The sequence below is a fragment of the Ranitomeya variabilis genome, chromosome 4 (assembly GCF_051348905.1).
Source record: "Ranitomeya variabilis isolate aRanVar5 chromosome 4, aRanVar5.hap1, whole genome shotgun sequence".
Classification (NCBI taxonomy): domain Eukaryota; kingdom Metazoa; phylum Chordata; class Amphibia; order Anura; family Dendrobatidae; genus Ranitomeya; species Ranitomeya variabilis.
In genome coordinates this window covers 295,955,477-295,966,153 of record NC_135235.1, presented here as the reverse complement: position 1 = coordinate 295,966,153, position 10,677 = coordinate 295,955,477, and the positions used below count along the sequence as shown (strand labels likewise).

At 39.8% G+C, this 10,677-nt stretch overlaps 1 protein-coding gene across 2 annotated transcripts in view; it reads left to right on the top strand.

Annotated features, from left to right (window-relative positions):
- The first annotated feature begins 6,153 nt into the window (after nucleotides 1-6,153).
- PRDM2 (PR/SET domain 2) overlaps nucleotides 6,154-10,677 on the top strand; it is a 128,783-nt gene continuing 124,259 nt past the window's right edge. The window contains exon 1 of one of the 2 annotated variants that reach the window (XM_077250238.1): nucleotides 6,154-6,305. The gene's annotated coding sequence lies outside the window, so the exon portion shown is untranslated. The remainder of the gene's footprint in view (nucleotides 6,306-10,677) is intronic. The other variant, XM_077250239.1, reaches the window with a different exon arrangement.

Below are 10,677 nucleotides of genomic sequence, written 5' to 3'. Positions count from 1 at the left end.
GTGATCGGCGACGTCAGTGAGGTCATCGGAGTTCACCTATGTACTTCAGTCACCTTACTGGCATCAACACTTGGCACTGAAGCTGCTTTCGCACACGCAGCTCAGTGTCTCCTGGATGCCAGGCTGAGCGGTCGCCTTTTATGTGACTTGTGGGGGTGTCTTATAGATGCCTCTCCATTACTAATCCATGGGCTTGACATTACAAAGCTGACATCAACCCCAATACTATCACCGCACCAGGGCAAGTGAGAACAGCGAGGCTAAGTGCCATAATTGGTGCATCTAATGGATGCACGATTTCTGGGGCAGCTGATGTTTTCAGACTGGGATTGGGGCCAATATCCGTGGCCCTTTCTGTTATGATTTTCCCAATGGCAGGGAAATCAAAAATAACAAACGGACTAGCTCTCGGGTGATGGAAACTAAAGTGACCGTGACCTGAACCTGACACAACACTGGAAGTAGCCGGGGAGTGTTTCCTACGATGCCCTAGACACCACGCGCCAGCCGGAGATCTAACTACCCCTATCAGAGGAATATACAGGCCTGCCTTACCTCCAGAGATGAACCCCAAAAGGAGATAGCAGGCCCCCACAAATATTGACGGTGAGTCAAGAGGAAAAGACATACGTAGGATGAACAGCAGATTTAGCACAGTGAGGTCCGCTTACTAGATAGAAGAAGTACAGGAAAGAGTTACTTCACGGTCAACTTCAAAACACTACTCAAAAACACCATCCTGAAATTACTTTAAAACTCCAGTGACAACTCATGCCACTGGAGTGGCAATTTCAGTCCACGAGAGCTTCCAGCTACAGAGAGTCACATTGCAGATAGCTGGACAAAAAATAGCATTAACTAGGAACAAAATTCAACTTAGCTGAACTGGAACTTGAGGCAGGAGAATGCAACAGAATGCTACTGATACATTGTTGGCCGGCATCAGACCAGCAGCCAAGCAGGCTTAAATAGGAAACTCCCCTAATGGGTGTCAACAGGTGATCAAGGATAGAAGAAGGCAAATAAGTGGCAATACCATAAAACACCACCGGGGGAGCCCACAAACAGAATTCACAACACCTTTCATACAATATTAATATAATTGCAGCTGTCTGCCTAGCCTTTGCTGGTTATTAATTATACCGGGGACCCCACATCATTTTTTAGGGTGTTAATAACCAGTAAAAGCTAAGTATACATCTGTGAGCTATTATTAGTAGCCTGGGAAGCTCCATGTTTATTATCCCCTTCTCAGTCAGACTATGAAAATCAGCCCCCAGCTGTCAACTTTCCCTCAGCTGGTTAATAAAAATAAAGTGGGATCCCACGCAATTTTTTTCTTTTATTTATTTAATGATGAGCTAAACACATGTACAGTAAGCTGCACTGATTTTATATCTCAGTTACATCTTTATATCCATCTATCATCTGTATAAGAGATTGTTTCATTAGTTACTCAACTAGCTTGAAATTACATAGAGAATTACAGTATGTAAAAGCTCATGTTAAAAATGTGTGTCACACAGATGTCATACTGATGCTAGGTGATAAAAAAATCACATTGTACTCACATGACACTGTTTTACTTTTCAGAAACATAGGACCAATTTTATTTATGCATATGAGTGTGTAGACTGCAAAAAGATAATTAGCAAGCGATGATCACAGGGATTAAAGGGAACATTTCAGCAAAGCTTTAAATATGACAGTAGTATCAGCACCACTGTGTAGGCACTTATCCCTGAAAAAAATACCTTTTTTGTGTGCCAATCATGAGAAATCTACTGTAGAAGTTATATGCAAATCAGGCAAGAAGTGCACTGGGGGCGTGTCAATGCAACTGGTAGAAGCAATCCAAGCGCGCAGACATGGCCTTAACCTGATTTGCATTTGGCTTCTACACTAGATCTTTCAAGACAGGTACATCAGATCTAGAAAAAAAAAGGTATCATTTTATTTTGGGATAAGCGCGTATACAGCTGCACCGCTATTATATGTAAAAATGTGCTGACGAGTTTGCTTTAAAGCTGTTTTTTGAGTAAATCTAGCTTCAACTTCTACAATTACCCTCTGATTTTTTTTTTAGGAGGGTTACATCCCTTACACACAAATACAATATTGCTCAAAGAATTTGATGACTTGGAATGGTGAAAGATGTTCTGCTTCCCGTCCCTTTAAGAATATGATGATAATGGCCCTTGTGACATAGTGGTTCTTCTTTCAGTGGTGGTAGAAGGAATGCAGGAGCACACAGATGACAGATCAACCATTTTACTCACCAGGATGCTACAAGCTTAAGGACCTGTGCTCACATAGTAATAGTCGTAGGGATTCCTTCAACACTGAGTAGCAACTTTCTGCCTATGCACAGTGTACACAGAAAGCTGTCAGTAAATGTTGTGGGTGGTTTTATACAGGGATCAACATTTCTAGATCTGTAGCAGAGAAAACTGTGATTATATCACAACTGCTGCACCTAGTAAACTAAATCACACATCACTGGAATCAGGGTCTCTGTCCCTACACCATGCTGCTGTCAGATTAAATAGCAAAACAGATTCCCTTTAAGGAAAGAGCCATTATTCATTTTCATGTTTTTTATATTTAAATATATATTTTTTTAATTTTAACTTTTTTACATATTTTTTTAGCCTTCCTAGGGCACTTGACCTTCAGATAAATTGACCATTTCTGCTATATACAAATATGCGATAAATGCAAATCCCTTAGGAAATGAGAAAAAAACCCCAGACCCCCTGAAGAAGGCTGCTTGTCAGGCGAAACGCGCTTGATTTTCAAATGTTTTTATATGACCTGCAGTGAAAGCGCCAGATCCCTGGATCCTTTCTTAGTCACACTATATACTGCTATCCTATATTCTAAATCTAAAAAATTTTGAAAAATTTCAAAACTTATGTTGCAGTCCCAACACCATATCAATAGATGTGATTCGAGGGTTGCCTAGCTAGGAGGGGACAGCCACAACACATGCAATGATTGTCTGATTGTTAGGCAATCCCTGCATGTGTTGCATCAGTCTATCAGCCGTGAGATATGCAGTCACGGGGAATCAAACATATTATTAGAGCACGCCGAAGATACTCTGTTAGCACCCGAGCATGCTCAGATAACACCTTATCCCAGCACGCTCACTCATCACTACTGCAAGGAAAAAAATGGAGAAACCTCCATCAGTTTTTGCTACATATGAGAGATACTGATGGCAAAAACTAACCAAAGACTGATGGAAATTGTTTTTTTTTCACATGCAAGAAAAAAAGATGGATATCTCTATTGTCTAAATAATATCAATTGGAACCCTGTCTACAAAAGAAACCTCAGAAAATACACAATCAGGACTGGGTCCTCTGCCTTTACGGTCCCTTGCAGTTGGGACCAGAAGGGTTAAACAAGCTTTAAATTAAATTACTAATAAACTAGGAGCTCTTTATTTGATGACACTCAAAATGTTATCCAATTGATTCTGCTGGGAAAGCTGGGTGATGCCAAATAAAACCGTCACCATCACCGCACCTCTTCAGGGTAGCGCCCAGCTTTTTTTTTTTTCTCTAAAAAAATCAGCTTAGTTTTGCAGTGATTAATGATTTCATACTTAGACCTTTATTGTTGGATACCTAAGTAAATTTCCATTAAGGAGTCTGGGAAAGCTAGGTGAAGGTTTTCAAATATAAAAGCGGTAATGAATAAATGTGTAAGGCTACGTTCACATTTGCGGTGTGCGCCGCAGCGTCGTCGCCGCACCAAAACGCATGCGGCGTGCGGCCCTATCTTTAACATTGGGGCCGCATGGCGCCGCATGTACATGCGTTGTCATGCGTTTTGGTGCGTTGTACGCCGCATGCGGCGTTAGGGCGCACCTGTCAGGGCGTGGCAAACGCAACATGTTGCATTTTTTGGGCGGCGCAGACTTTGTAAAAAACGCATGCGTCGCGTTTGCGTCGTGTTTGCGTCGTCGATGCGCCTTTTTTCCCATTGACTTGTATTGACAACGCAGACGACGCAAGTACTTGCGTCGTGGTGCGTTGTATGACGCATGCGTTTTCCACTAAAAAATGCAAAACATTGTCTAGACTTTGTCTAGACAAAAAAACCCCACTATATATAGAGAGAAAAAAAGGGGTTTGGCATTGTCTTTCACAAGGCTATCAGACAAGACAAGTCACTGAGGAGAAACCTGCTTTCAAAACCTGTAAGTATATATTTCTCTTTGCATATTTTTTATTCTGTGTTTTATTTTTTGATTTTGATTTAATTTGTGCAATGTTTGGTCTGTGCTATTGTACGGTTATGGCACTGTGGGTTGTTAGTGAAAAATTGTGTTTTATATTTTTGGATAATTAGGCAGATCGCCATTCAGGAGCCTGTAAAAGCTGGCTGAAGGTTGTAAAATATAATAACATTGATGAATAAGTACTCAGTCATTTATTGTTGGATAAATGAATACTTTACCATTTAGGGCTCTGGTAAAGCAGGGTGAACCTTTCAAAATATAATATTAGTGCTAAATAATTGATGGATAATAATATTGTTGGATAACTAGACAGATTGCCATTCAGGAGTCTGGGAAAGTTGAGAGAAGGTTTTAAAATATAATAGCATTGATCAATATAATTGTGTAATAAGACCTTTATTGTTGGATATATCAGTAAATTGCCATTCAGGAGTCTGGGAAAGCTTGGTGAGGCTCTTAAAATTTTATAGCAGTGATAAATAATGGTGTAACTAGATTTTTGTGTTGGATAAGTAGGCAGATTGCCATTGAGGAGCCTGGAAAAGTTGGGTGAAGGTTTTAAAATATAATAGCATTGATGAAGGATTGCAACCCAAACCAGGGTCGTTACTTTAATAAGTCCAGAGGTTGCAATCGCACCTGGGTCCTGGAGTCTCGGCAGATTGCTTTTCAGGAGTCTGGGAAAGCTGGATGAAGCTTTTTAAAATACAATAGCAGTGATGAATGATTATGTATCCAGACCTTTATTGTTGGATAAATTGATAAATTACCATTCAGAACTCTGGGAAAGCTGGGTGAAGCTCTTACAATATAGGATCAGTGATAAATAATGGTGTAACTAGACATTTATTGATGTATAATTAAGCAGATTGCCATTCAGGAATCTGGAAAAGTTGGGTGAAGGTTTTAAAATATAATAGCAGTATTGAATAATTGCAAACTAAACCTACTGTATATTGTTGGATATCTCTCTAAATTGCCATTCAGGAATCTGGGAAAGCTGGGTGAAGCTTTTAATATAGAATATCGGTAATGAATAATTGCAAACTAGACCTATATTGTTGAATATCTCTGTAAATTGCCATTCAGGAGTCTGGGAAAGCTGGGTGACGGTTTTTAAAATATAACCCATATATATACCAATATACCCAGATCTATATTATTGGATAAATCTATAGTTTACCATTCAAGGCTCTACGAAAGCTGGGTAAATCTTTCAAAATGCAATACTAGTGAAAAATAATTGCGTAACCAGACCTATGTTGTTGGATAACTAAGCATTTTGCCATTCAGGAGACTGGGAAAGTTGGGTAAAGCTTTTAGAATATAACAACACTGTTTAATAATTTTAGACTTAGATCTTTAGTGTTGGATATCTCAGTAAATTTCCATTAAGGAGACTAGGAAAGCTGGGTGAATGTTTTAATATATAACAGCAGTGATGAATGATTGCAAGCAAGACCTGCTTTGTTGGATAATTAGGCAGATTGCCATTCAGAAGTCCGGGAAAGCTGGGTGAAGGTTTTAATATATAACAGCAGTGATGGATGATTGCAAGCAAGACCTACATTGTTGGATAACTAGGCAGATTGCCATTCAGAAGTCCGGGAAAGCTGGGTGAAAGTTTTACTATATAACAGCAGTGATGGATGATTGTAAGCAAGACCTACATTGTTGGATAACTAGGCAGATTGCCATTCACAAGTCTGGGAAAGCTGGGTGACGGCTTAAAAAAAATATTAATAGCATCCATGCCATCTAGGATCTACTGTATCCTAATAACTCAGTTCCCATGCAAACTTGATTTCCCAGTTGGAAAATTTGCGAATCTTCCCCATTTTCTAAACACCGACTTGGTTTCCCTTTTAACACAGTAAATAGACATAGCCCCTTTAAGATGAGCCCCAGCTGGTGCTGAAGCTGAGCATGCTGGGAGCACTATTCAGTGTGTGCAGGCCTGTGTGTGCTGAGGAAGAGAATAGAAGCTGCACTGATCGGCTGCTGCTGTCAATGGGAGACTCCTGCAGGCTGCCAGGGACCGAACCTGGGACAGGTAGGTGTCCTCGATCACTGCTCCAGGTACTGCGGCTGCATGCACCGCAGAGGGGGAGGGGAAGGGGGCACTGAGCAGGGTCCAAAAACACAGTGGGGGGCACTGAAACCCCCGGGAAGTTGTCAAACAATCCTGATCATCATCATCAGAGCCAGGATTATGGTCTGTGCAATTAATATTCCTGCACTTACTCTCCACTCCCTGGATGCTGTGTACATGACTTTTACTGGAGTTGCAGCCTTGTATACAGCAGCAGCAGCAGCAGCAGGGCTTGTGCAGGAAATCTATAGGTGATGACATGTGTGAGCTGTGGCTTTGTTCAGGCTTTAGGCTTTTTTTTTTTTTTTTGTTCCACACTTTGTAGAAAGGTCTTACTTTATTTATTTATTTATTTGTTTTTCATTGTCCCCCTTCCGGAAAAAAAAAGAACCCATTCCAAACTGCAATTCTTATTCCATTTTTATGAATTTAAAAAAGGAATAAAAAAAAAAATAGAATATTGATTTGACTTTGTTTATAAAGTAAATATTGAATGTTTATGTTACATGCCTGTTTGTTTATGCTACAGAAATACTTAGTAGAACACAATGTATCAATTGGGTATTTTCAGCACCCTGGCAGCTTTGTGACAGACACACCTTCCTCTATATCATCTATCTATCTATCTATCTATCTATCTATCTATCTATCTATCTATCATATTTTAGGCATCCAAATCTTTGGATAGTGTTAACACTTCAATAAAAAATGTTTAAAAATAAATAAATAAATCATACTTTTGACTGCTGCTTTATTATTTTTTGTGTGTTCCATTTAGATAAATGAAAACATGATTTAAAAAAAAAAAAATTTAAATCATAATTTTGATTGCAGGATTTTTTTCTGTACTCCGTTTAGAGAAATCATGCCTGTATTGTCCTTTTTTTATTCAGTTTAAAATAATAATAAAAAGATACATGTCAACTAAAATAACAGCAAATGGATACAAATTTGCCATTGTGTAGGGGGTTTAAGAAAAGGGGAGATGAATTAATAGTGTATTAAACGATGTACAAAATGATTTCAGAATTTGTGTAAATAAATATAACCCTGTGGAGGCGCAATATTATATAGGTATAAACTGTAATTAGGGTGTTTGCTTTCTAAAGAAAGGCGACCATTTCCAGGGTGTCTCTGCTCAATGGAAAATGTGTGAAACGTCTCATTCTGAATGTAGCATGGGTGTAAATTGTGAATTCGTCTTTTAAGTGTCTCCTCTCGTCCTGAAGCTTTGCAGCGGCAGGAGGTCCTTGAATGTCTGGACTAGACAATGTGGCACAGCAGAATTTTAATAATTCTACTTGACAAAGGCTCCATGTCATATCCCTCTGCATTCTACCCCCAGAATACAAATTCGAAGATACATATCGCAGGAGGGTGTTATGACAGTTCTTCTGAATTGTGCTCCTAAAATATGTTTTGTCTTCTGTTGGCCTTTTAATACAATTTGTCAAAAATCCTCTTAATATGTTTTGTAAAATTTTAAAAACAAATGTATATTACAACAGTTTTTTTCTTTAAGAAAAAATACTTTTTTTTTTTTTTTAAAGTGAAGTGTAGCACTTTTTGAAATTGTAATTTTCTCAACTGTTGTGTAGAATTTGTAGCCCAAGTCCTATTGTTTGCCTTTGCCGACAGTTTGGGGTTAGCAGATGCAGCAGGTATCTTGCAGGCAGGAAGGAATGTGGTGAACTGTACAGACAGTCTGTTATTAACCAAGTCGTTCCCAGGCCTATAGATGTTACTGCTGGCTGTTTTGTAAGACAAAGGGCCAGCCTTTTGATTTGTATGGAGAATGCATTTAGGTAGGGCACCACCCCCTTTGTAGTGATCTCTAATGTCAGTTTCTTTTGCAAAAATGGAGTATAAGATCAATATATCATTATATGCTGTTTTTTTGTGCGTATTTTGGCTTTTCTTATCCTTTCCAGATATATGTAATATTCTAATACTGTAGGGCTTCACGCTCTCTGATAGACAAAAGAAACAACTTTCACAGTTGTTTCAATGAAAAACAGCCTTTTTCTGGCACAAACAAGATAACAATTATCTTTCTAAATTGAGGCAAAGCAACAACAAGGTCTCACCCAGAAAGCAAATCAGGTCCTACATTAGGCTCAGTATGCTGACGTTTATTGGTTGCTTTCCAGTTCCCACACATTAGACTCACCTGAGCCTACTACAGCTGCCTTTTTGAAGGGCCTGCAAAACTGGGACTGGAGGTATTGGAGCGACCCTTCCCACCCCAACTCTTTTGGTCCCTCCTAAATACCAGACCCAAAATATGGCCCCTTTCAAAACCTACCATTGCAATTACGGCACGGTAATGCATACGGTAACTATCACCCATGAATTTTCCTCTTGTATGTATGTATGTGTATGTGTGTATATATATGTATATATATATGTATATATATATATATATATATATATATATATATATATATATATATATATATATATATATATATATATATATATATAATTTTTTTTTTTTTTTTTTTCAGCTGAGTGGGAGGAAAAGCAAATTAGACTCGTGTATGGCCCCATGAATTAACACAGGTCCGAGTGTTATCCAATGTTTTGTTGGATGGCACTCGGACAGAAGATACGGTGGTGTGAGCTAGTCCTTACACCAAGGTCATATCAGATTGTCCTAGCATGGGCTGGACTTCATCAATAAACATTTATTGCTTTTTCAAAGCTAAGGCCCCAATTGATAAAACAGGTGTTTTTTTTGCCAGAATTTTGGTGTTAAAAAAAAAAAAAAAAAAAAAAAATTAGCCATTTTTATGACAGTCCAGGCAGGCATCACCATTTTTAGTATCATTAATGTTTTTGGCTATTTACGGTACATCCATTAAGGTTATTGGAATGGCAGGAGTTTTTCTCCATAGTTTTCCTGGCGGGAGTTCCCCATTCTAGCAGTCAGACCCTCTGCTAGAATAGGGGACTCATCATCTGCTGGACATTGGTATAAAAACCCCAAAGTCTTAAAAACTCAGTGCTTTTGATATTTCGCTATTGATTTCTGTTCTGTATTACATCGACAATCCACTGATTTGTATGGAATACTGTAATGAGTAACCATCCCCCCCCAATCAATAGTACACAAACTATTTTATAAAATTGATTATTTTATCAGAGAAATCCTATTTCTTTCTCCTCGTGGATTGATCTTTCACTCTCTATGGGTAGAATCTGTATTTGCTGAAAACATGTTCACATTACTGAAATAGGAATTGATATTGGTGCTCATAAAGTTCTATGGAGAGCATAATTAAAGTGTAACTATTGTGAGTTGAACTGGCAGCAGAATGTCTGTGTCTGCCTCCAGCTCTTCCCTAGAATGTCTGTGTCTGCCTCCAGCTCTTCCCTAGAATGTCTGTGTCTGCCTCCAGCTCTTCCCTAGAATGTCTGTGTTGGCCTCTAGCTCCTCCCTAGAATGTCTGTGTCTGTCTCTAGCTCCTCCCTAGAATGTCTGTGCCTGCCTCTAGCTCCTCCCTAGAATGTCTGTGCCTGCCTCTAGTTCCTCCCTAGAATGTCTGTCTGCCTCTAGCTCCTCCCTAGAATATCTGTGTCGGCCTCTAGCTCCTCCCTAGAATGTCTGTCGGCTTCTAGCTCCTCCCTAGAATGTCTGTGTCTGTCTCTAGCTCCTCCCTAGAATGTCTGTCTGCCTCTAGCTCCTCCCTAGAATGTCTGTGTCGGCCTCTAGCTCCTCCCTAGAATGTCTGTGTCGGCCTCTAGCTCCTCCCTAGAATGTCTGTGTCTGTCTCTAGCTCCTCCCTAGAATGTCTGTGCCTGCCTCTAGCTCCTCCCTAGAATGTCTGTGCCTGCCTCTAGTTCCTCCCTAGAATGTCTGTCTGCCTCTAGCTCCTCCCTAGAATATCTGTGTCGGCCTCTAGCTCCTCCCTAGAATGTCTGTCGGCTTCTAGCTCCTCCCTAGAATGTCTGTGTCTGTCTCTAGCTCCTCCCTAGAATGTCTGTCTGCCTCTAGCTCCTCCCTAGAATGTCTGTGTCTGTCTCTAGCTCCTCCCTAGAATGTCTGTGTCTGCCTCTAGCTCCTCCTTAGAATGTCTGTGTCGGCCTCTAGCTCCTCCCTAGAATGTCTGTGTCGGCCTCTAGCTCCTCCCTAGAATGTCTGTGTCGGCCTCTAGCTCATTCCCAGAATGTCTGTGCCTGTATAGACAATAGCTCAATTTACAGGGCTAAATATATTAGTTTAGGGGCTGATTTCAGACGTCCGTTTCTCTCATTCGAGTGCTATCTGATTTTGATCAGAATGTCGGCTAAAACTCGCCCATGTAAGTCTATGGATCTGTGAAAAATTTGG